This window comes from Notechis scutatus, chromosome 3, assembly GCF_049901735.1.
Source record: "Notechis scutatus isolate UNSWTSFEM ecotype Mainland chromosome 3, rNotScu1.2, whole genome shotgun sequence".
Taxonomy (NCBI): Eukaryota; Metazoa; Chordata; class Lepidosauria; order Squamata; family Elapidae; genus Notechis; species Notechis scutatus.
In genome coordinates this window covers 129,938,613-129,960,810 of record NC_142011.1, presented here as the reverse complement: position 1 = coordinate 129,960,810, position 22,198 = coordinate 129,938,613, and the positions used below count along the sequence as shown (strand labels likewise).

Below are 22,198 nucleotides of genomic sequence, written 5' to 3'. Positions count from 1 at the left end.
CACAGAATCTAAATATGTGGACATTTAAAAAGTGAATATTTGAGAAGTCATTCAGACAGACAATAATCCAGCATTATTCAGTCTGGAAATATGCTATTCAGACTGACAGTTTGCACTTGGTTGAGCCTAGATAAGGTTCAAAAGCATTGAAGAGGGGTGGAACTTCATCGTCTTGTGCCCATGAAGGGATTCTAGACTAAGTTTCTATTTGACTCCTTACCCTGTCTTGGCCAATCTTTCTTTTACAGGGTTCACAATGCTAAATACTAAAATGGCATTATAAGGCAATTGCATATATATATGTTTTCTGACTGTTCTCTTCCTTTTCATCCCACTTTACATCTTTGGTTTCCTGCTTTTTTATGGTAAAGTTTCTTCTCCCTCATAAGTAATTCATATCATGGATTCTGGGAGGGAGGCATGGGATGTCCCTCCTGCAAATACCTTTCATTTCCTCATAGCTCAGGAATCAATCAATTAGTTACACAATTAGTGTCTGTAGGTTATAAGGAACGGAATGGGAGTGGGGGAGGTCAACTTAAATTCCAGCAAGATCCAAGTACTATTTGTTGTTGACTTATATGGCTTGATTCTGATTCCAGACCAATTCTGGATCCAGATACATTTCCCTTGAAGTACAGCTCCACGGCTTGGGAATCTTTTCCTGAACAACAGATCGAAAACATGGCCAGAAAAACATTCACTGAACTTCAAGCTTTTTTGCCAGCTTTCATGACTGGGAGGCTGTTAAGACAATGACTGAGTCTCAAATTACTGCACATACCGATAACTAAAGTCAACCCTTTCCACCCTTAAGATAATTCAGAAGGTACAATTTGTGCAAAATGAAGTGGGAAGGCTGCTAATTGGAACAAATACTTAACAGTAGCATTCAACTTCTCTGTACCTTTAGACCTGTTTCCCATACAGATTTAGTCTGCTCTATACACTTATTCTAAGAAGAGATGCTGTGAGTCTCTAATCTATCCATGGAGAAAGATGTGACAGCTCCCATATTATGGAAGTGCTTGTTCCAGGGGACGGGTGGGGTACTTTCAGAAAGTAGCTAAGACCAGGATTTTAGCATTGATGGTAGTCATGTGCTGCCTTTGTGACTGCATTTTTTGAAGAGAGATGTGGTGGCTGTTTTATAAGAGCTATTCTGTTACAAAGGGCTTTGTTGTTGTTTTTCTGGTATATTTGATATAAACATGTATAGTCTCTGGGATGGAAAGAATATACCTTTTTGTATATGGGTAAATGGGTAAGCTGGAAAGTAAGATAGGGCAATAAGTTATATCCTCATTTTTCCCCATCTGAAATTTTCTTGGAAGAAGAAAATTAGTTGGCCTACTAATTTAGGCTCTACAGGGAGCTATGTTTGGAAAGCATTTGGAAGCTGCAACTGGTTTAGAATACAGCAATAAAAGTGGGGATCTTTTTAGATTGTTTTTATCCCATCTTTACTATTTTATTAAATATTCAAGGTGGGAACATAACTAATACTCTTTCCTCCTACTATGTAGTCTATAACAACAATCATGTGAAGAGAGTTGACTTGAAACAAAAATACTGGTCCAAAATCACCCTGTCAACTTTTCATGCATAACATGGGACAAGAACTCAGTCTCCTATTTTCTAACATTAACCACTAGACTAAACTGGCTAAATATTTTGGACATTTAACAATAGTCTCATATACTGTAACACCTCTGCTCCTTGAGCTGACTCTCAGTGAGCATCTAGGTACAACTTAAAGTTCTAGTTTTCATCTATGAAACCCTAGATAGCACAGAGTCAAATTATTTGTGTCAGCACCTGTCTCTGATTGTTAATGCATGCCTCACCAGAACTGTCAAAGATGTCATGTTTCAGGTCCCATCAATCTGATGATGCCATCTTGTGGAAAAGGAATTACATTTTCTCTACTGTAGCATCTGCCCTAGGTTCCCATTTTGCTAGTCTTTCACAAGGCATAAATGACTTGACTGTTATCCTAGGCTGTGGAACTGGAACTGTAAGTTCAGTAAGTTATGTACAGTACAGTACATCAATTGATTGATTTCTTCTGTTCCAGTCTTAATCTCAAATGTTTATTCTGGGTGCTTAGTTTATATTATGTTGGTTTGTTTGGTTTCCTGCCTAGAGTCACTCAAATAGGATAGGTGGTCTTATAAATTGTATAAATCAATACAGAAATAAAGAAAGTGTGATTTCTCATGTATGCTCATGATCAAGTATACACATGTAATTCCTAATGAGGCACTGGAAGCAGAGTTTGCTAAGCCAAAGCCATAAGGCATAATGTTTCCATTTTTATCATTAGGCAATAGAATATAATGCTAAATTTACTATTCAAATAGTAACATACTATAGTATGGATGTGAGTACACCTCTGTCTCCTATTTCCTTCTTTCCTTGCACCCCTTTTTATTTAATCATAATGAGGAGAATATCCACACCACCATAGGAAAAATTCAAAGTTCTCGCAAGACTGAAAATTCAAGCCTTCTTTGCATGAGCTATATATAATTATAGCATTGGCATTGCCTGGCCTACAATAAAAAACAGACATTTCCTATTTATTAGTTTTATATTTCCAAAATGCTACTCTCCCTAGCTGGTGACTTCAAACATACAAAGCATACAAACTTTAAATAGAACAATGTATTTGGAAACTGCATTACAAGGCATTTATTTTGGTGGAGGGAACACAAACTTTCATTATATGGGGACCAAAGTAGACTAATTAATCCAGCCATACGTTCACACTCAGTTTGGGAATAATTGGGATCATGTCTAATTAGGCAACCCTCACCTTCTATAATTCAAGCCACTGAGAACCAAGACAACCATATTTGTATAGATTTATTCTGGTTGTTTCTTTTGATTACAGAAGTCCCATTCAGGCATTTATCTGAATGTATGCAGGCTCCAGAGTGAACAGAGAATGGAACCCATCCTTGTCTCTCTCTAGCCTTGATATTTTGAACAACAATTCCAAAGAGGATCTTTGGTAGTGTTCACTTGAATGCAAGTGTAATTGTCACCATTATCAGAGATCCAGCTTTCTTCAGCCCTGGGATCACACGATCACTTTTAAATGAGCCCCAAGGTGCAGCAAATCAGGGAAAGGCTTCAGGAAATGCACCATTTTCAGTTCTATTTACTTATTTAGGTAAATGCCTGAAAAAGACTTCTAAGAATGACAGATGTGTTAGCAATTTAATTTTACAGAGCTATTAAACTAAGTAGTGAGACAAATATTTTTAATATCATAAAGATAGAGTATAGTACTGTCCAGTTTATTCTTCTTTTTTTGGTATTTTTCTTCCTATGCATCCATTATCATTTTGATTAATACATCAATTTTCATTCATTTATTGTTCTGTCTTCTATTTCCTCTTTCAGATGTGGGAAGGTGAATGGAAAAACCATTAAGGAACTGTTGTGAGAAATTATTATATGGACTTTAATTGCCAAAATATAATCTCCTTTTGTTATACGAATAAACTCTGTTGTTTCATAATCTTTTCAGTACAGGCAGGAGAAAAAATGATTCAAAGAAGATTGAATAGAATCAGTAATGAAGTATTAGGTAAAATTTAGTAGCCAAAGCACACTTTGCTAAAATTTAACCAATATGGAATAATGCAGTAATAGGATACATTACGGAACGTGAACAGGAAGTTGAAAATTATGCATAATAATTGTGTTGTGATGTTCTGAGAGATATTAAATGAATTATTTGACCTTTCTCTGTACATATTTGCCACTTGGTAGAGCAACTATGTTCCACTCATAATTTACAAGAATGGTGTGGTGCCTTTAAATCATATTGACATTATTAGACAAAATTGGTGAGGAGATGACATGGCAGTCGTGTGACAAGAATTATAAGGTTTCCCAATTGCTCTTGTAGGATGTGCAATACATATTATATATCGAAATAGGATGCAAATTGTCATGAAAGAGCATAGACTGTCTTTGGCCTTACAGGTCTTTGGCTTTACAGGTCTTTGCTCAACTGTGTTTTGATGTTATATACAAAAAATGAATTCATGATTCATGACAGGCTAAAGGTGACAGTTGTTGACTTAAACAAGTTGGTCACAAGTTCCATAATTTATACAAATAAAAGGGATCATTCCTGTTCATGCAGGAATCCAAATTAACTTTTCTCAGATAAATGAATATATTATTTGTGAGAGAAACATTCAATGAGGAAGAGACCACCATTTATCTACATAATTGGTTCCAGTGTTTCGAACAATTTAGCATAGTATGTGGTAAAAATACAATAATTAAAAGTGCTGAGACTGTGGTCCTTCAAAACATATTAAAGTTACAGTTAGTACCTGCCCCACCCCCACAGGGAAAAAAAAGAGTTGGAGATACATAGAATTACAAAGTAATTAGCATATAAAGGAAGGGAATATAGATGTGATTAAACTAAAAATAAACCTTGTTGGTTCTGGTAACTCTTCATAGATTTTTTTTTATGATTAGAACTAAATAATAAGGTTTTAGGGATGTGTCTATAGATAAAAGTTGTGTTATTAGCTTTTATCTGTAACATATATATGTGTGATAAAGATAGAAGAAAGTTATTTTTGCTATTTTACCAGTAGGGAAAATCTTACTCACAATTACTCAATCCCCCTTCCCCCACCCCACCCCCCAAAAACTTTCTCAAATCCTATTCAAAATAAGCTGGCAGAGTAATTAGCCCAGTTTTCCTAAACATGTCCTGTCCTTCCTATGTTGTCTTAGAAATCACCTATCCTCCCTTTAGGATATTGTTGTTTTGCATTTCTATAAGAATTTGAGTTCCCAGAAATCTCCTGATTCCTTCCTCTTATATTTTGAAGGCTGATGTTGTTACATACTGAAAAAATACATTCAGTATTAATATTTACAATAGTTTTCAAAACAAAAACCCGTTCTTTCTCTAGATGCTTTGAAAAATTGTATATGCCTTCCATCCAGGGAGTTTATATAGCAAGATTTATTTAGCTTCAGCAGTAGAATTGTTACCTGGGAAAATAACAAGTTTCCTGGGGAGAATGAGACAATCCTTTCTGCCAAGTAATTCCTATAAAGATTGAAATAGCTGCAGTTATACTAGAGATGATGGACTGGAATGGTAGATGTATTCTAGAAAATATGGAAAGCTATTTTTGAGTCTGTGAAATCAGCAAGATTGAAGATTGCATGATTTTCAAGCGAAACACCAAAACTCAATCTCTCTTTTTGTTAAACTCACAACTTGTACAAATGTATGTTGTGCTTTGTTTTCTTCTATTTGGTATGCCACTTCAAATATGTTAAAATGTCATTCATTGAATGCACAATAATTGAAGAAAAGCAACCCCTGCCAAATGTTCCATTAAATCAAGATTATATCATAAATGACCAATTTTTAATTTCATGATGGCTGTTTGGGTGGGCAGGAATGAGGGAGAAAAATAGGCAAAATAGCAAAACAAGTACCTCCTATTGGCAGCTTATCAAAGGCCTCCACAAGGCGGCAAGAACATTTGTATTACAATGTCATCCCCCAAATGACACAAATTGAGTAATGATACAATTCACATAACATTGTACAATTATGTCATGACATGTGACATCATCTTGGCTAGTGCCAGAAACTTATGCTCTTTCTTTTAACTTTGGGTATCTCTAGAGAGAGACAGAAGTGGGTGATGATCAAATAGTAATATTAGATTTATACAAATAAATCTCAGGCAGCAGAAATTACCTAGGGGAGACTTTTCATCCCAATTTTGCTCATAGTTATAAAAATTATTTGTACGCAGATACACTTAGCATTGATAAAATGCCTCCACGGAGAACAACCCAAAGAGTGAACTGTTTCTGTGCTGCCTGTGGAGAAATACTCTCTCCTCTTTTTTTGGTCTCCTTCTGGTTCTTGAAATATGGAATTTAAAGAGGTTCATATAGAAAGGTTTCATAATGAAGACTTTGTGCTTCTCAAAATGCAAACCAAGATGTTCTAAAATGTTCTAAAGAGACAAACTAAAACTGTAGGACATTTCAACGAGTTATTCATATTTATAGAAATACTTCCCAAATTTGTTAAAAGCAAAGGTGGTATTTAGCAGGTTCTGACAAGTTCTGGAGAACAGGTAGCAGAAATTTTGAGTAGTTTGGAGAACTGGCAAACACCACCTCTCACAGCCCCCCCCCCCATCTATTCTCTGCCTCCCAAGTCCCAGCTGATTGGCTGGATCTTCTTTTGTTGCCCTGCACAGGAGAATGGAGCTGGAAAGCAGGTTAGTGGGGTGGGGAGGGAATAGGATTTTTAGTAACCTTCCCCCAGGAGTGGGGAGGGAATGGAGATTTTAGAGTATCCTTCCCCTGCCATGCCCACCAACCCATGCCCACAAAGCCATGCCATGCCCACCAAGCCATGCCCACAGAAGTATTAAAAAAAATGAATCCCACCACTGGTTAAAAGATATAATAATTGGGGATGTTCATGATCTCATTTTTTGCCTTCACTAATACTATGGCTTTCATGATCTCAAGGCAGTCATTATTTTATCTATACATTGAAACTACATGGCATTTTCATGTAATGATATTCTGTGTACTACTTTAAACATATCTTTTGATGTGATATTTACCTGACTATAGAATGTTCCCTGTTCAGCTATTAAATGAAATGTATATTTGCCTAAGCTGTTCGCCCACACCATCCAAATACACTTATAATCCTTGTTTAGTGACCATAATTAGGAACAGTGAGTTGGTTGCTAAAAGAAGTGGTCAGTAAATGAAAAATCACATGACTGCAGCTGTGCTTGTGATCTTACTTCAGCTTTTTTTCTTTGTTTGTTTTGCTTTACAGTATCAAAAGGATATAGACCCAAACTGCCACATTAGCCCAAACAGCAAGGAAAGTTTCCAGAATTCAACTCATGAGGAAACCAGGTAAAAGGGCAAATCTTATAACTCTTTTTTCCCATTCCCTTCCCTTTGTAATACTCACCCTGGTCCCGGGATAATTAGCAAGAAGATAATTTTTGTTTTTATTTACATTCATTGGAGAGGAAGGCATTACAAGAGAGTAAAAAGCCACATAATTGGGACTATGCATTGAAAGGAAATGCGCTAGTACCAGCTCTTTACTAGCACTCTTGGTGCTGTGAGCAGCAGCTTTTTAAAGAGGGAAGCAAAACCTTTTAGTGTGAAACTGATTATATCCGCAATTTCAGGCAGCAGTTGTAAGCAGGTGGGAGGGTTCTAGTCAAATAATTAAGATCACAAAATTGAATTGTCACAAAAGTGCAGTTAGCACTTTTTTGGGAGAATGCCCTTTTGGAGAAAAAGCAGTTCAAGAAAGGAGAGAAAAAGAAAAAAGTGTCAGGCTTAGGACAATACCGGTTGACTGTAATGGGTAACACGTGCCTGAAAGAGAGAGAAGATGAGAGAGAGAGAGAGAGAGAGGGGAGAGGGAGGGAGGGAGGGAGAGAGAGAGAGAGAGATGCTGTGAAAGTCATTAAATGCAATATTACAGCCAAAAACCTGGGTGGATGCCAGGAATCACATTTTATTCAGGAAAGTTGTATCGTTAGTCATCTAGCCTAATTTTGCACACATTGGTTCCTGCTGACTTCACCATTATAGGAGCCTCTGTGGCACAGTGGTTAGAGTGCAGTACTACAAGATATTTTTGCAGCCAGCTGCCTACAATTTGGCAGTTCAAATCCCACCAGGCTCCAGGTTGACTCAGCCTTCCATCCTTCTGAGGTTGGTAAAATGAGGACCCTAATTGTTGGGGGCAATATGCTGACTCTGTAAACCGCCTTGAGAGGCCTATAAAGCAGTATATAAGTCTAAGTGCTATTGCTATTATGGGAATAGGTGCTAAACATTTCTTTCTGCATCTGGATGGTGTGACAATCCACATGGGATGGGGGAAACTGACTGCCAAAATTCTCTCTGGATTAAGGAGAGAATTTTGAGATAGCCCATGTGATTCTGCATAACTGCTCATGAGTGAACCACAGGATTCGTCATTTTGTGAGGTTTGCCTATGGATTGGAGTCAAGGGAGGAACCATCTTTGCTCACAGTTCTTGATGCAGCCTTTGAAGCATAATATCTCAATCACACCTTACTTCTTAATCACTTTGGATTTGAATTCCAAAAGATTCTTCCTAATGGCAAATTATATTGTATTTGCTAGGTCAGTCACTTTCTTAGAGAAATAACTTTTAAAGAGTGCTTGAATATGGACTTTAGAAAGTTTAACGGTGGATTAAGGGCTCATAAGGACTTTGAAATTTAACTTTAAATGCCAACAAAGTGTTTTGACTAGAATAAATTTTCCCATGGGAAAAATGACAACTGATCTGATTTTTTTAATGATAAGAGGACATGGAAGGTTGAACACTAGAGGAAGCTAGAGGATAAAGAAGACAAAGCAGAAATCTATAGTACTGTAGAAGCTTGAAATATTTGTCTGCCAAGTTTTGGGACAAAGAAAATACATTTCTTGATAAGGTTGACAGAACTTGTAATGAAATTACAGAATAAAAACTAGTTGCAGCAGATGATTTCAAAATTACTTTGAAGGGGGACTTAATTTTAGCAAATAATGAGAAAGATATGGGCACATAAATGGAATTGATGGATGACTTATTCGCAAAAGGAGATCTACAAATATTGAACTAGGGAACAAACCTTGTGTGTGTGTGTGTGTGTGTGTGTGTGTGTGTGCATGTGTGTGAGAAAGATATATATGTACACAAAGAGCTCTGCTAAGGTTTTGAAATACTTTATTAGTTGTGATAAACAAAAGAATAAACTTTATTTATTGGATATAAAGAAGAAATCTGCTAAAGGTCTGAAAGATTTTTGGCTTGAAACACAGATGAGCAGAAAATTAACTCTGGGACTCTTTTCGAAAGGATTAAAATATTTTTACAAACTCTGGAAGGCATTTGAGGTTGATTAGGGCTAAAAGAAAAAAAAAGTTACTTCTGATTGCCCTTACTGTACTTTTCCTGACAAAGGAAGACTGATGAAACATGTGGAGCTTTGTTTTGTTTTTCCTAAATAGATGAGCTATGGGTGAAGAGAGATTATGTTGCATTAGAGATAGTGATAACTATTAAGCCTGTTTTTACTTGCTGGGATGAAAGGGGACCCTACTTCATTCTTTATTCCTTTCCTTTTTCTATTTTTTAAAAAAATTTGTTCACACTTTTCTATTCTTTTGAATATTTTTTTGGCTTTTTGTTGTCTGTATTATTCTTTTTATTTGTAATGCTTAATAAAGTTATGTGGAAAAATTAAGCAAGACTTTCCTAGCCCTACCTGAACTTTGAACACTTATGCTTTGAACTTGCCAATGCTTACAAGCATAATATGTCCTCTGCTCTTTATGATCTTGTGTGTCTATATCTGTGTGTATGTATAAGAAAGATTGTCCACTGTTTACATGTGATAGAGATAAAGATGTGGCTTAAATCTTTATCCATAAAATGTAAGATGTTGATCTGGTATTCGGATGTGTGGTGTTTGATTGGTTGCTTTGTAGAGTGCTTACTATTCCTCTCCATTGTGTTCTATTAGCTATGTCAGTGATCAAAACTAGGGCTACCAACTTTTCCACTGCAAAAATCCAGATTGGAAGGATCATTTAAGGTGATAAATTCTGGGTTGTGTTGTTCCTCACCTAGAAGGTTGCAGTGAAGGTTTTGAACAGTTTCCCAGATTGTAAGAGTGCAATTATTTTGTTTAACAACTGAGACAGAAACAACTTTATGCAGGGTTTATTTTTATTTTATTTACTTGGTGGATAGAAATGGTGTAACAGTATGATTTGGAACATCACTGGGAGTTCTCCTGCCACATCCCTCTCATCTATATTCTTCACAGTTACTCTAAACAGGCAACCAGCCAGATTTTTCTTTCACAATTCCACATCCCCTCCTACACCGGCCTGCTTTTTAATTTCCACTGATCCCCACAGGGATTCTACAACCGCACTACCATTCTCATAATTGTATCTTGTTCATCATTGTGATACCAAACACCTCACAATTTGGGGGGTGGGGTGGGGGAAAGAGATGGTCAAGGATATGAAGGGGAAAAGAGAAATAAACAACTTCCCAAGAGAAGCAGTTGTGCTATAAGAAACCGTGGGAGGTAAGAGAAAGCCAATTTCTCTGCCAGGTGCTAGACTGAGTGTAAAATATTGGTTGGGCTAGCCTTAAAAGTTTTAGGAGTTAAAGGGGAGGAAGAATCATGATATTCTTGATTTCTTTCCAAGTGCAAAAGATTAAGTGAGGGAGTAAATAGAATAAGGGCAAGAACAAGGGGGGGGGGGGATAATTAAGTGAAGTTTAATAATGTATACACTACATTAATTAAAAAAAATGGATTTATATTCCCATTTATTAGAATTCCCAGAGAATGGTCATTTGTATTGCCTTAAAAAAAAGCATGATATGGGCCAGTTTGGAATTTGCAATCATAGTGTAACGATAATTCCTTTCAAATATGTATATAATCTGAAAAGAAACATTGCTGCAAATATACATTAACAAAGCCCCTTTTGATTTTCTGTATCTTTAGGAACTGGGCCCTTTGCAAATTCCTTCATTAAATTATCTGATCCATACATCTCGTATGAATAGGCCAATTGATATTTAGTAGCCATAGTTTTTTTTCATTTCTTCAAATTTGGAAATCCAGTTCTCAGTATTTTTGATATTGAAATGTGAAAACAGAATGGGTAGAATGCATAAGGGGCAAAAACAGGTGGAGGTGTAGATTTATCTGCCAAAAACTGTCCCTATTTTTCTTTGAGGGAGAAGATATTTAGAATATTGGGCACAAGCACTAATCGAAATCTTTCGATGTTCTTTAAATAGTGCATATTTTCAGATTTTAAGATATTACAGCAAAAGAAATTTAAATTTAAGAAGTTCAAAATTTAAAATAAAAAAGAGTGGAAAAAGTGAATTAGCAATAATTAAATATCTAAATGCATAATAAATAAGAATGGATTGATTATGTGACATCAAATCAATATTGGACACTTAGGAACCACATTCATGATTTTCTCTGTGATAATCTATCCTTAATTTTCTTTCAGGTATTCCAGTGGTAAGTACATTAACTGTACTCACCATTAAGTTGCATTAACTGTAATTGAATCCACTCATCAATTCTCCAACATTACGGATGATCACAAAGAACAGGCAAACTATATTTTTTATCAATTGAATGGAAAATCATACCTTGAGTTCTGGTGGCACAGTGGTTAGAATGCAATATTGCTGGCTAACTTTGCCCACTGCCAGGAGTTTGATCCTGACTGGCTCAAGGTTGACTCAGCCTTCTATCCTTCTGAGGCTGGTAAAATGAGGACCCAGATTGTTGGAGAAAATATGCTGACTTTGTAAACAGCTTAGTAAAGTACTATGAAGTGGTATATAAGTCTAAGTGCTATTGTTTTCAGCATCATACTTGAAGAAACTTCAATATTTCTGAATCAGTATTTCCCCCAAAAGGAAAAAAAAAGTCCTCAGCATCTCAGATAATTCTAGACAGATACAAAAATATATGATATGAGAAATTTCAGATATGTTCAACAGATGGAGTAAATTAATTATTACCTATATAGAAACCCTTGCCTTAAGTTGACTTCCAGGAATAGTACAATTAAATAAAATAAAAATAGACTATTTTTTTTCAATCACACTTTTCTATAAAACAAGGGGATGATGAGGACGGAATATGTGCCTACTTCTTAAAAAAGCTATCCACTGCCAAAGCAGAACCTCTAAGCATAATCTTTGAAAAATCTTTCAGGACCAGCTCCTTGCCAAATCTATGGTCACTAGCCACAGTCATCCCCATCTTCAAAAAGGGAGACCCCAGCCTAGTTAAAAATTACAGACCTATCTCCTTATGCTGCGTCACCTGTAAAGTCATGGAATCAATTATTAACCAATCCATTATCCTCCACTTAGAGACAAACAACCTACTCTTTAACAAACAATTTGGTTTCAGAAAAAAAAATTATCCTGTAATCTGCAACTTCTACATTGCAAAAACATATGGACTACACAACTCGATCAGGGCAAAGCAATTGATGCTATTTACATAGACTGCTGTAAAGCCTTTGATTCAGTGGTACACGACAAACTACTCCTAAAATTAAAATCTTATGGCAACCCGGACACCTGCATAACTGGATAGATGCACTCCTGTCAAACAGACAACGAATGGTCAAAATAGGGAACACCCTATCAAATCCTGTACCTATCAAAAGTGGTGTCCCCAAAGGCAACTATGTGTCAGAATGGTCAAACAAATGGCAACTTCAAATCTCAACAAACAAATGCTCTGTCTTACATATCGACAAAAAAAATCAGAAAATAAAATACAAGCTGAATAATCTAAGTGCTAGAGCCCACTGTAAGTACATAGCCAAAAACGCATTAAGAGTTGTTAATCTAATCCTGAGTAGCTTTTTCTCCAGTAATATCATACTACTAACTAGAGCATACAAAACATTTGCTAGACCAATACTTGAATACAGCTCATCAATCTGGAATCCACATTACATAAGATATATTAATACAGTCAAGGAAGTCCAGAAATATTTCACGAGAAGAGTTCTCCACTCCTCTACTCGTAACAGAATACCTTAGGCCACCAGACTTGAAATTTTAGACCTAGACAACCTAGAACCATGCCACCTTCAGTCCGATCTAAGTATAGTACATAAAATTATCTACTGCAATGTCCTACTGTCAATGAATACTTCAGCTTCAACCACATAATACAAGAGCACACAATAAATACAAACTCAAGGTAAACTGCATCAAACTTGATTGCAGGAAATACGAATTTGGAATTTGGAATTGCAATTTGCAATACAGCCATACATGCACACCCACACCTATGGAAAATAAAGAATAAAAATATCAAGAACAATGTTGTGTAACCAATGTCACATATATAGTAGTTTATTACTTAGGCTTAAGAACTTTGAATTTTCCAGTGTATAATTCTCTATCATTGAATTAGCAGCTTCTATTTGTGTCTATGTATAATCCATATTTTTATCTTCATAAGCTTAATAAGAATAGTGACCTTCATCAAATGGTTGATTAGATAAATACTGTTTTCATCTTGTAGTCATTCTATGGAGATAATCATTTATGGCAGCAAAATTATCAGGGGTGTCACATTTTGAAAGAAGGGAAAGGCTGTGCTTGTTTGGTTTTGTGACAAACATGATGTAAGTTTGAAATTTACATTATCAAATGTTATAGCCATAAGAGACAGCATTAAAGGCTACATGATACTCATCTAAAGGAGCAACAGAATTGCTATGCAAAAAAAGCCAGCCAGCTTTTGTTATGGTTGTTCCATTTTTCCTAAGCTCCAGAGATTCGGAAACCTTTTCATTGGTCTTCCAAAAACCCTGATTAAATAGCTCACCTGAACCTTCCTTCTGAGAAAATTTTATTTGAAAGACACCATCCAAGAGGGAAATACTTTTGTTCCTATATAGTCTTCAGCCTCATCTTCAGCGACAGATAACAGATAATCAGAGTTGGAACAGACCTTATAGGTCATCCCTCACCCAAGCGGGAGACCCTACACTATTTCTGACAGATGGCAGTCCAATCTCTTCTTGAAATTCTCAAGTGATGGCGCTCCCACAACTTCCGAGGGCAAGCTGTTCCATTGGTTGATTGTTCTCACTATCAGAAAGTTTCTCCTTATTTCCAGGTTAAATCTCTCTTTGTTCAGTTTCCATCCATTAATCCTTGTCTGGCCTATAGGCGCTTTAGAAAATAGCTTGACCCCTTCCTCTCTGTGGCAGCCCCTCAAATATTGGAAGACTGCTAACATGTCTCCCCTGGTCATTCTCTTTACTAGACTAGACTAGCCAAGCCCAGTTCCTGTAACCGTTCTTCATATGTTTTGGTCTCCAGTCCTCTAATCATCCTGGTTGTTCTTTTCTATACTTTTTCTAGAGTCTCTACAGCTTTTTTGTAATGTGGTGAACAAAACTGGATGCAGTACTCTAGGTGTGGTCTTACTAAGGTTTTATAGAGTGGTATTAGTGCCTCCCTTGATCTTGCTTGCATCCCTCTGTCAATACAATTTAGGATTGCATTAGCTTTTTTGGCGGCAGCTGCACACTGCTGGCTCATATTTAGCTGGTTGTCCACAAAGACTCCAAGATCCCTCTCACAGTTACTGCTATTAAGCCTGGTTTCACTCAGTCTATATGTGTACTTTTGTTTTTTCTTGCCTAAGTGTAGGACTTTACTTTTCTCTACATTGAATTTCATTTTGTTAGATATAGCCCAGTGTTCTAGTCTGTCAAGATCTTTCTGGATCTTGAGCCTATCTTCTTGGGTATTAGCTATTCCTGCCATCTTAATATCATCTGCAAATTTGGTAAGTTCTCATTCTATTCCCTCATCTAAGTTGTTAATGAAGATATTGAAGAGTACTGGGCCTAAGACAGAACCTTGTGGCACCCCACTGCTTACTTCCCTCCATGTAGTCCATTAAGGACTACTCATTGAGTACGGTTTGTCAGCCAGTTGCGAGTCCATGTAGTGGTGGTGCTATCTATTCCACTTTTTTCTAGCTTACTAAGAAATAGGTTGTGGTCTACTTTGTCGAATGCATTGCTGAAATCTAAACATATTATGTCCACAGTATTTTGCTGGTTTACTAATTTAGTCACTTTGCTGAAGAATGAAATAAGATTGGTGTGGCATGATCTGTTCTTAACAAACCCATGCTGACTGCTAGTTATTGCTTTACTTGTTTCTAGATGTTGGCAGATCTGTTTTTATTATTATTATTATTATTATTATTATTATTATTATTATTATTATTATTATTATTATTATTATTATTATTATTATTTATTGTGTCCTAGCTCATTTACCTTTTAAGATGTTAATGAATAGCAGGAAATACTGGAGCAGATATACCCTGATATAATTGCCAGACTGGTCAGAGCCAGTCTTCTAAATTCTTTCCAGAATGAATTGTCAACCAGCTGAGTTCTTCAAAACCCCTCTAATGTCTTCCTTGAAACTTATGCCAGCTAACAAGCAGCAATCTGGACCAGAATGAGTTGATATAGCCAGCCCATAGAATGTTATGGATGATATAAACTCATTATCTTTCACACCACTCCTGTGTCTGCAATTTATTTATTTATTTTATTTATTTGATTTTCCAATTGTTTACAAGATAATAAGTATAAGTGTATACATAGTTGTGAATACATGAAATGGGTACATAAAAGAAAAATAAAGAATAAGAGAAACAATAGGACAGGGACGGTAGGCACGTTGGTGTGCTTATGCACGCCCCCTACAGACCTCTTAGGAAAGGGGTGAGGTCAATAGTAGACAGTCTAAGGTTAAAGTTTTTGGGGTTTGGGAAGAAACTACAGAGTCGGGTAGAGTATTCCAGACATTGACCACTCTATTGCTGAAGTCGTATTTCCTGCAATCAAGTTTGGTGCGGTTAACTTTGAGTTTGTATCTATTGTGTGCTCTTGTGTTGTTATGGTTGAAGCTGAAGTATTCATTGACAGGTAGGACATTGCAATGTATGATTTTATATACCATGCTTAAGTCAGACCGAAGACGGCGTAATTCAAGGTTTTCTAGTTCTAGAATTTTAAGTCTGGTGGCATAAGGTATTCTACAACGAGTAGAGGAGTGGAGAACTCTTCTTGTGAAATATTTCTGGACTTTCTCAATTGTGCTAATATCAGATACGTAATGTGGGTTCCAGACTGATGAACTGTATTCGAGTATTGGTCTAACAAATGTTTTGTATGCTCTGGTTAGTAGTGTGATATTACCAGAGAAAAAGCTACGTAGGATTAGGTTAACAACTCTTAATGCCTTTTTGGCTATGTAGTTGCAGTGTGCTCTAGCACTTAGATCATTAGAGGTGAGTATTCCAAGGTCCTTTACAGAGCTTGGGTCATCAACAAGATCTTGACTATTCAGCTTGTATTTTATTTTCTGATTTTTTTTGCCAATATGTAAGACAGAGCGTTTATTTGTTGAGATTTGAAGTTGCCATTTGTTTGACCATTCTGATACATAGTCAAGATCTTTTTGTAGGGTAGCAGTATTGTCTGTGGTATTGAACAGCTTTACATCATCAGCGAAGAGAACGCAATTGCTCTTAATATGATCACAGAGGTCATTTATGTAGAGTATGAAGAGAGTTGGTCCTAGAACACTGCCTTGGGGACACCACTATTGACAGGTACTGGATTTGATAGGACGCTCCCGATTTTGACCATTTGTTGTCTGTTTGACAGGAATGCTTCTATCCAGTTATTCAGTTGTCCAGAGATACCATAGGATTTTATTTTTAGGAGTAGTTTGTCGTGTACCACTGAATCAAAGGCTTTACAGAAGTCTATGTAGATTGCGTCTATTGCTTTGCCCTGGTCGAGTTGTGTTGTCCATATGTTTTTGCAGTGTAAGAGTTGCAGATTACAGGATAGTTTTTTTCTGAAACCAAATTGTTTATTGGAGAGTAGGTTATTTGTCTCTAAGTGGAGGATGATGGATTGGTTAATAATTGATTCCATGACTTTACAGGTGATGCAGCATAAGGAGATTGGCCTGTAATTTTCAACTAGGCTTGGGTCTCCTTTTTGAAGATGGGGATGACTGTGGCTTGTGACCATAGGTTAGGCAAGGAGCTGGTCCTGAAAGATTTTTCAAAGATTATGCTTAGAGGTTTGGCTATGGCAGTGGATAGCTTTTTTAAGAAGTAGGCACATATTCCATCCGGTCCAATAGATAGGGATGGTTTTAGATTGCGTAGTGCTTTTTCAACATTGTCTTCTGTGAAATCGATATGTATTAGATCATTGTTGTTATCTGTGAACGGCGAGGAAATACTGGGCATGATCCATTGCTGTTTACAAATACTGAGCCGAAGAATGTGTTAAAGATGTTGGCTTTAATGGTGTCGTCGTTGCAGTCTTTACCATCAGGTCCTATCATGGCAGGGATGGACCTTGAGTCTTTTAGTTTGTTGTTTACAAAATTGTAAAAAGCATGGGTGGAATTGGTGCTTAGAAGGTTTTCCTCTTGTTTAATGTGATAATTGGTGCATTCGGTCTTTATCTGGTGGCATAAATTTTTGTATCAGTTTTTGAAATTGGCAACGTGACCAGATTTGTTTTTCCGCCAGAGTGATCTCTTTTTGGATTGAAGTTTCCTTATTGTTATGGGTAATCTGCTTTTTTGTTTTGTTTTGGGAGTTGTTGTTGGTACATATAGTTTGATGACTCTTTTGACTTCAAGTAAAAATATGTTGTAATGGTCTTCAACAGTATTGCATCCAGTGAATAGAGATTGCCAATCAAGGGATGAGAGATCGTTGTCTATAAGATCATAGTTGCCTTTTTGAAGTTACAATTGGGGATTACATCATTGTGGTGATTTTTGTGTGGACGTATGTTGAGACAAAAGTCAATCATATTGTGGTCACTACTGGAAAGGGTTCTTTAGTTTGTATTCCGTAAATTAAATTCAAACTATTGCAGAAGATGAGATCGAGGCAGTTGTTTAGTCTAGTGTTGTTGGTTACTAGTTGTTCCAGTCCCAGATTTGTAATAGCATTGTAGAAGGTTGTGTGTATGATTTCAGTTGTACAATCATTTAGGGTCCAGTCAATATGAGGTAGATTGAAATCACCAAGAAAGATAAAGGGTATGGGCAGGATGCAGCCCATGTTAGTAATGTATTTAGCTTGTTTACATGTTCGATGTCATAATCAGGTGCTCTGTAACATAGTAAGAATCGAATTGTGATATTTAAGGATAGTTCACAGATGATGGTCTCAGGAAGAGCAAGCTCCTGGGTAACTTGGATATTTTTAGATGTAAGGATTTTTATAGAAGATAGCAACACCACCTCCTCGATGATTTTCACGATCTGATCGGTAAACATGATAGTCTCTTACTGTGGTAATGGAGTCGGGAGAGATGCATTGAGCCATGTTTCACAGACAAATATAATGTCGAAGTTAGCCATATTTAGTAGGATGAGAAATTCAGGTATTTTATTCACGAGGCTTCTTGCATTGAGTAGTTTGCATTTAAGGCCGGCAGTAGTTGGAATTGAGGTAGTTGGGGGCGTGCGTGCCTAGTCTTGGGTGATGGTGGATCGGTTGAGGTAGGGTTGTGGTTGAGGGTAAAAGCTGAGTATTGGGTTGCGTGGCTTACTTTTGATACAGTCAGCATGGTAGTCAATGTACAGGTCCTTCTCTCCATTGTCTAGACGGTTTTTGAGTTCAATGCGGAGTACACGGGAGCGGGCACGTTGCTGTATGGTTAGGTCAGGGCGACAACGGAGGTTCTTATGGTTGGTGTTGGTTTTGGCGAGTGAGTTTATAGTATAAATGAATTTACGTTTGCTTGATTTGTCTGTCCCTTGCCAATATAACCTCCAGGTTTTTTTTAAAGGTTTTTTTTCCCCCATACTTGGAGTTCTGCAGAACCATGAATGAATTCCCTGCCTGTAATTACCAACCCAATCAGCATTATTTGTGACATATCACTGCAAGAACCATTTCGCTGGGAGGTAGCAGTATGAAACAACATGCTTGTAAAATGTAATTCATAAGTGCTGTTATGTAAGGGATGTATTATTCAAGCAATAGATGAAGACAATGGCTTATCTAGGCTGTTGTTCCTTATGCTGGATATAGCAGAACAAAAACAAGATGGTTTGAGTATCAGTTAGTAAAAGAGGGCAAATTTCCAGCTTTCTTTGTATCTTCTGGTGGTGTTTTCTAATGTAAAAACATAGTAGGAAATAGAGATGTGTTCTGCCCTTCTTCCCTATAGTGACTCTTATATTTAGTTTTCCTTGAGAATTCTTGATTATTACATTTTACTGAATACGATAATTCAGATTGTTCCAAATTTCAGGCAAAAAGTGATTATTTAGACTCCCCTTCTTAATTTTCCTGTAACAATCCTTCAGGATGTTCACCTGAAAAGGGGCATAACATTTGAATTTTGATGGTAGTGAATATTTCCCTTATTTTTCATAATCCAACACTCAATTTTGTCTTTTTTAGCATAGGGAAACATCTTAAAACTGAGGCATATGTCTGGCTACCCAATCTTCTCAGTAATGCCATTTTATTTTTTTCATTTTTTGTGAATTATGAACCTGGGAAGGAAGAATAGAGAAGGGATGAGAGATATGTAAAAGCTGAACAAGAGAGGAATAAGATATTCAGAAATCAGACAGAACTAAATCAAGCTGAGAATTAAACAAATTCTGGATTAATGCAAACAGCAGGAAACTACATAGAGTATCTGCTGAGAATAATAATCAGCAAAGTGACTACATCAGAAAAAGGAAATGTATTTAGTCGCAGGCATGTTAATATAAGCTGTCTAGTATAAATACAGCATTGTGACTTCATAATCCCCATGCTGAGTTGAACCACCTCCTCTTATATCCAGCCTCAATGTGAAAAAAAAAAAAGTCTTCAAAGTGACACAGGGAAGTGCATTAGGAATTAAACTGAATGGTGAAGCAGAATATTTGAATGGCATGTTTACTGTACCTCACAGAATAGGAGAGGAAATACCTATGTGGAGCCTCTGGAACACTTCTAGTATTACAAGGCTGAAAGATAGTGGAGAAATGAAAAAAAGGGTAAAAAAGTAAAGGAATAATGTTTGGATTAATACTCAGACATACTGAAAAGCTTGTAGGAGTAAGATAATGTGTAAATCTGATAAATATGTATACACACATACATGCATACGTACCTACACACATACATACATACTATATTTTTCCTACATGTTAAAGATATATGCAATTCCTGGGAACCTGGACCTTCCAGATGATGTTGGATTTCAACTCTGAGTATTCATTGTCCTGGTTATACCAGCTAGGAGTTCTGGGTGTTACAATTCAGTGTGAGCTATAGAATCCCAGATTGATCCTCATTTGCTTAATCCCATTTAAAGTGAGGGAAGAATCAGGGAAGCAGGGCCTGAAAAGTAGTTGCTTTAATGCAACAGGACCTTACCAGACTGAGTATGCACCTTTAAGTCCTTGAAAAAAGTAAAATATGGAAAATGAGGAGCAAAATTATATTTGAAAGAACAACTCACTTGACCTTAACAAAGGTGGGATGCAAATATTTTTACTACCAGTTCTGTGGGCGTGGCTAGGTGGACATGGCCATGTGACTGGGTGAGAGTGGCTTTTTTGTGTGTGCAGTAACCCCCACCCCCATTATTTTTTTTGCCTCCTGGGCCTCAGGGAAGTCTCCTGGGAGGCTGTTTCTCCTCCCAGGAGGCTTCTCTGAGGCCCAGGAAGACAAAAAATGGAGTGTGTGTGTGTGTGGGGGGGCTCCGGGAAGTCGCCTGGGCAAAGCAGTAAGACAGTGAGGGGGGATTGTCGCAACATCTGATGTTTGGGAGGAAAAAAAGAAAGAAATACTGGTTTGGCTGAACTGGTAACTGTTTTTTAACTACTGATTTGGCCGAATGGTAGCATTTTTTTACTACTGGTTTGTCTGAACCAGGCTAAACCAGTAGAATCCCACCACTGGTCCTTAAATTAACCAAATAAGTCCATGAAGAAGTTGCTTCTTTGTCTTTTTTTCCTTCTCCTCAATTAGCCTTTTTTAAATGTTTAATTCAGCTGCCTTTTCTCCTTTGGTGATAAGTCAATAAAGTTATTTGTTAATATGCATCATGTTTTATTATTTATACAATGGATATTGTACAGAAATATATTCTTTAATTCATGACTCTTTTAGCCAGCCTTTGACAAAATTTGGAGTGGGGGGCATTTATAAAAAGAATGCAGATACAATTTGGATGAAAGGGGAAAATGCCTGTTGGAATAGGGTAATTTGGATGGTAGGTCATAGAATAGAAAAATTAAGGCTTGTTAGCAATGAACAACTTACTTCATAAACTATAGGAAAAGAATGGGCATTTACTTCCTAAATTCATTTTGGGATTGTCATTTAATAGAGTTGCTATATTGGAAAATTTGAGAAAACGAGAGTTAAGAATCAACATCATTCATAGTTTGCATCATACTCATATTTCCTCAGATCCTTTACCTAAGGCAAAACAGAGAAGATAAAACTGTTCCTTTCCAGTCTCAGCCCCCCCCCATCACCTTCCACACGGATGTTAAAAATGTAATTTTTAACATGTACTGAGATGGCTCATATCCTGCAAGAAGAAAGGTGTTCCAGCAGCCTGTAGGATGTTTTGATTTAGAAACTTTTGATGTGAAAACCTATTCCCTATTTCAAACTTTGATTGTTTATTTCGAATAGCAACCTAGTTTACATTCAGGTTCACCAGAATGTGATGGAAACGTTGTATGGAGTTTTTTTAAAGTGTAGTTCTTATTATTTTTATAGTAAATAAATGAAATTGTACATTTTTTAAAAAATTGCTCGAATGTCTGTGTGTACTGTGCAACACAAGCTTTGCACACTTACCATTAACTGCCAAGCATTATAACTAAACTTTTATTTTGATAGCATAACTAAAGTCTGTTATGAATTAGAGAATGGCCTTAGCTGCTGCAGGACATAGAATCATATCAACTGAAACTGTAAGAATTGAAACTTTGAACAGATAAGCAAGTGCTTCTTAGTGAAAGGCCCATAAAATAAAATCTAATAAAGGGAGATGAAAATATTGAAGTGTGCTATACTATTTTACAATTTGTATTTCTTTTTGTAATTGAATATTACAAAATATTGAATAACTGAATTTGTATGGCTAATGAATAATGGAACAGAAAGGGTTTTTTATCTTTTATTAATATTAAGGAGATAATAAAATCATCAACCAAACTGTATTATGACCCATTGTTGTAATCCATTCTGGATGGTTCAGTAAATAATAGCAATACTCCCCCTTCCTGTCCTATTAATTTAAAATTGAAAGGAAACAATTATGTGGCAAAAATATGCATGAAATTCATTCCATAAATGAAACTGGATAGAAAATCAGAATGTCCTTCAGAAATAGTGAATTTATATTTTCTTGAATAAGTCTTAATAGAAGCTTTTTTCTAGCACTAGATAAACACAATTCATTATGTTTAAACATTTGTGGCAGATTT

The 22,198-nt window shown here is 36.5% G+C and overlaps 1 protein-coding gene across 1 annotated transcript in view; it reads left to right on the top strand.

Annotated features, from left to right (window-relative positions):
- Nucleotides 1-22,198, top strand: part of LOC113415857 (cadherin-12) — an 817,727-nt gene that overhangs the window by 359,071 nt on the left and 436,458 nt on the right. Inside the window, exon 3 of the mRNA XM_087961174.1 lies at nt 6,875-6,957. The gene's annotated coding sequence lies outside the window, so the exon portion shown is untranslated. The remainder of the gene's footprint in view (nt 1-6,874; nt 6,958-22,198) is intronic.